This window comes from Delphinapterus leucas, chromosome 17, assembly GCF_059928025.1.
Source record: "Delphinapterus leucas isolate spDelLeu-1000000601 "Yukka" chromosome 17, BTC_Dleu_Yukka2, whole genome shotgun sequence".
Lineage (NCBI taxonomy): Eukaryota > Metazoa > Chordata > Mammalia > Artiodactyla > Monodontidae > Delphinapterus > Delphinapterus leucas.
Window position 1 is genome coordinate 49,565,653 of NC_143145.1, and position 5,552 is coordinate 49,571,204.

The following is a 5,552-nucleotide window of genomic DNA, read 5'->3' on the forward strand; positions in this document are numbered from 1 at the left end:
GAGAACAGATACAGAAGTATCACTTTTAAATTCTGATCTTGACAAAACATTGTGAGTAAACATAGGTAAAACATACCCAGTATTTCTGTTTTAAGACAGCAAATTCTCTTTATAAGACATGGACACACATATATGCAGATATACATTTATCTAGATCTCTCTCTATATATATAAGAAATTATGAAATAAAATTATACATTTGAAATAAGAGCATTAATTCATGAAAATCATGCCAAATACATGAATGCAAAGCTTTTCAAAACTTTTTCAGTCTTAGAGCAAATGTAAAATTCAAAAGTTTCAGGTATATAAATGAAAACAGCCAAGCTAAAAGGAAAAAAAAAAGAAGCCAGTTAAAAGTATCTTCTCAAACATTCTAGGGTGCCCCAGGATGAACCATTTAGAAAGCCAAGATCAGAGCAGATCTCTGAATGTAGATCAAGTTTTATCAAAGCCAACTACTTGGTCTGCAAGTGGAACAAAAGACATAGTTTAACAAATACAGAAATAATGAGGGTTTCAGATTTCTAACTGAGGCTCCAAAAGATATACTCCAGTCTAAAATATCAAAGCATAGGAGTTCACAACTGAAACTACTATTGCCACACAGAATTTCTGCATACCATAGGCAGAATTTATAAAAGCAAAAATTTCAGTCACTTCCTCTTTGTATTTCTCTAATGAGAAGAAAATATATGCTAGATCTAGCCTACAAGAAATTTGCAAATTTCAGTATTTATGTTGGTTGACCAAAGAAATCTGTTGATTCTATGGAAAATTAAACTCATTACTCTCCCACAGATTCTCAAGATGCTAAATTTCAAAATACTGGCACCAGTCACCAAAAGACCATATTTCAAGGTTGCAAATTTGAAGTTGTGTCTTGGGTGATGGTAATACGTTACAATGAAATATAAAAATGCATATAAATAATAAGGATAACTTAATTAATTATGCAAAACATTTTTTTTGAGATCTCAAAATAACTTCAATCACTGTCTTGTCCATCTGGTTCCGAGCATATGAAATGGAATCAGATCTATATCATCATGAATTCATGTGCTTGATCTTCTATTTGTTATCTAGGTGATTTAACTCATATAAATCTCAATTTCCACATATTAACATTGAGAATACTACTATTACTCACCTTGTAGTTAAGATGCAATAATAAAACTAAACTACAGTGGCTTATTGGATACCTTAAAAATGTAGTCAGTACTATATTGTTATTAATACCTTCACATTAAATATGTAACAATTTGAATGTTCAAATAATTATATAATTACTTCTTTATTAAATAAATATGCATTTTCAATATATTTCCATTATGTTGTCTTTTGATTGCTGAATTTTATTTTTTTAACAATTAAAGCAATAGTTGCCCAGATTGGTTCCAGATGGTGGAGTAGAAGGACATGCACTCACTCCCTCTTGCAAGAGCACCAAAATCACAACTAAATGCTGAACAGTCATCGACAGGAAGACACTGTAACTCACCAAAAAAGATACCCCACATCCAAAGACAAAGGAGAAGCTGCAGTGAGACGGTAGGATGGGCGCAATGACAATAAAATCAAATGCCATAACTGCTGGGTGAGTGACTCAAAAACTAGAGAACAATTATACCACAGAAGTCAACCCACTGGAATGAGGGTTCTGAGCCCCATGTGAGGCTTCCCAAACTGGGGGTCTGGCAATGGGAGGAGGAGTTCCCAGAAAATCAGACTTTGAAGTCTAGAGGGATTTGATTGCAGACTTCGACAGGACTGAGAGAAACAGAGACTCCACTCTTGGAGGGCACACACAAAGTAGTGTGTGCATCAGGACCCAGGGGGAAGGAGTAGTGACCCTATAGGAGACTGAACCAGACCTACTTGCTAGTGTTGGAGGGTTTCCTGCAGAGGCAGGGGTTGGCTGTGGCTCACCACGGGGACAAGGACACTGACAGTAGAAGTTCTGGGAAATATTCCTTGGCATGAGCCCTCCCGGAGTCCACCATTAGCCCAACCAAAGAGCGTGTAGCCTCCAGTGCTAGGTCATCCGAAGCCAAAAACCCAACAGGGAGGGAACTCAGCCCGATCCAACAACAGACAAGCAGATTAAAGTTTTACTGAGCCCTGCCCATCAGAGGAACAACCAGCTATACCCACCACCAGTCTCTCACAACAGGAAGCTTCCACAAGCCTCTTAGACAGCCTTATCCACCAGAGGGCAGACAGCAGAAGCAAGAAGAACTACAATCTTTCAGCCTGTGGAACGAAAACCATACTCACAGAAAGACAGACAAAATGAAAAGGCAGAGGACTAAGTACCAGATGAAGGAACAAAATGAAACCCGAGAAAAACAACTAAATGAAGTGGAGATAGGCAAATTCCACAAAAAGATTTCAGAATAACGATAGTGAAGATGATCCAGGACCTCATAAAGAATGGAGGCAAAGATCAAGAAGATGCAAGAAATGTTGAAAAAAGACCTAGAAGAATTAAAGAACAAACACCTAGAAGAATTAAAGAACAAAAAAACAGAGATGGACAATACAATAAATGAAATGAAAAATACACTAGAAGGAATCAATAGCAGAATAACTGAGTCAGAGGCAAGGATAAGTGACCTGGAACACAGAATGGTGGAATTCACGGCAATGGAACAGAATAAAGAAAAAAGAATGAAAAGAAATTAAGACAGCCTAAGAGACCACTGGGACATTAAACATACCGACATTCTCATTATAGGGGTCCCAGAAGGAGAACAGAGAGAAAGGACCCGAGAAAATATTTGAAGAGATTATAGTCGAAAAATACCCTAACATGGGAAAGGAAATAACTACCCAAATACAGGAAGTGAAGAGAGTCCCAGGCAGGATAAACCCAAGGAGAAACATGCTGAGACACATAGTAATCAAACTGACAAAAATTAAAGACAAAGGAAAGTTATTAAAAGTAACAAGAGAAAAACAACAAATAACATACAAGGGAACTCCCATAAGGTTAACAGCTGATTTCTCAGCAGAGACTCTAGAATCCAGAAGGGAATGGCATGATATATTTAAAGTGATGAAAGGGCAGAACCTACAACCAAGATCACTCTACCAGCAAGCATCTCATTCAGATTCGATGATGGAGAAATCAAAAGCTTTACACACAAGCAAAAGCTAAGAGAATTCAGCACCACCAAACCAGCCCTACAACAAATGCTAAAGGAACTTCTCTAAGTGGGAAACACACAGAAAAAAAGGACCTACAAAAGCAAACCAAAAACAATTAAGAAAATGGTAATAGGAACATACATATCAATAATTACCTTAAATGTGAATGGATTAAATGCTCCAACCAAAAGACACAGGCTCACTGAATGGATACAAAAAGAAGACCCATATATATGCTGTCTACAAGAGACCCATTTAAGACCTAAGGACACATACAGACTGAAAGTGAGGGATGGAGAAAGATATTTCATGCAAATGGAAATCAAAAGAAACCTGGAGTAGCAATACTCATATCAGACAAAATAGACTTTAAAATAAAGAATGTTACAAGAGATAAGGAAGGACACTATGTAATGGTCAAGGGATCAATCCAAGAAGAAGATATTACAATTATAAATATATATGCACCTAACATAGAAGCAGGTCAATACATAAGGCAAATGCTAACAGCCATAAAAGAGGAAATCGACAGTAACACAATAATAGTGGGTGACTTTAACACTTCACTTACAGGAATGGACAGATCATCCAGACAGAAAATTAATAAAGAAACACAAGCTTTAAATGACACAATAGATCAGAAAGATTTAATTGATATTTATAGGACATTCCATCCCAAAACAGCAGATTAATCTTTCTTCTCAAGTGTACATGGAACATTCTCCAGGATAGATTACATCTTGGGTCACAAATCAAGCCTCAGTAAATTTGAGAAAATTGCAATCATATCAAGCATCTTTTCTGATCAAAACACTATGAGATTAGAAATAAATAACGGGGAAAAATGTAAAAAAACACAAACACTTGGAGGCTAAACAATATGTTACTAAATAACCAAGAAATAACTGAAAAAATCAAAGAGGAAATCAAAAAATACCTAGACACAAATCACAACAAAAACATGATGATCTAAAACCTAGAGGATGCAGCAAAAACAGTTCTAAGAGGGAAGTTTGTAGCAATACAATCCTACCTCAAGGAACAAGAAAAATCTCAAATAAAAAACCTAAACTTATATCAAAAGGAACTGCAGAAATAAATGCAATAGAAACAGAGAAAACAATAGCAAAGATAATAAAACAAAAAGCTGGTTCTTTGAGAGGACAAACAAAATTGATAAACCTTTAGCCAGACGCATCAAGAAAAAGAGGGAGAGGACCCAAATCAATGAAATTAGAAATGAAAAAGGAGAAGTTACAATGGACACTGCAGAAATACAAAACATCATAAGAGACTACTACAAGCAATTTTATGCCAAGGACAACCTGGAAGAAATGGACAAATTCTTAGAAAGGTATAACCTTCCAAGACTGAACCAGGAAGAAATAGAAAATATGAACAGACCAATCACAAGTGCTGAAATTGAAACTGCGACTAAAAATCTTCCAACAAACCAAAGTCCACGACCAGATGGCTTCACAGGTGAATTCTACCAAACATTTAGAGAAGAGCTAACACCTATATTTCTCAAACTCTTCCAAAAAATTGCAGAGGAAGAAGCACTCCCAAACTCATTCTACGAGGCCACCATCACCCTGATACCAAAACCAGACAAACATACTACAGAAAAAGAAAATTACAGACCAATATCACTGATGAACATAGATGCAAAAATCCTCAACAATATACTAGCAAACAGAATCAAACAACACATTAAAGGGATCGTACACCATGATCAAGTGGGAGTGGGATTTATCCAAGGGATACAAGGATTATTCAGAATATGCAAATCAACCAATGTGATATACCGTGTTAACAAGTTGAAGAACAAAAACCATATGATCATCTCAATAGATGCAGAAAAAGCTTTTGACAAAATTCAACACCAATTTATGATGAAAAACTCTCTGGAAAGTGGGCATAGAGGGAACCTACCTCAACATAATAAAGGCCCACAGCAAACATCATTCTCAATGGTGAAAAACTGAAAACATTTCCTCTAAGATCAGGAACAAGACAAGGATGACCACTCTTGCCACTATTATTCAATATAGTTTTGGAAGTCCTAGCCAGAGCCATCAGAGAAGAAAAACAAATAAAAGGAATACAAATTTGGCAAGAAGTAAAAATGTCACTGTTAGCAGGTGACATGATACTATACATAGATAATCCTAAAGATGCCACCAGAAAACTAATAGAGCTAATCAATGAATTTGGTAAAGTAGCAGGATACAAAATTAATGCACAGAAATCTCTTGTATTCCTGCACACTAACAATGAAAGAACAAAAAGAGAAATTAAGGAGCAATTCCATTCACTATTGCAACAAAAAGAATAAAATACCTAGGAATAAACCTACCTAAGAAGGTAAAAGACCTGTGCTCAGAAAACTATAAGACACT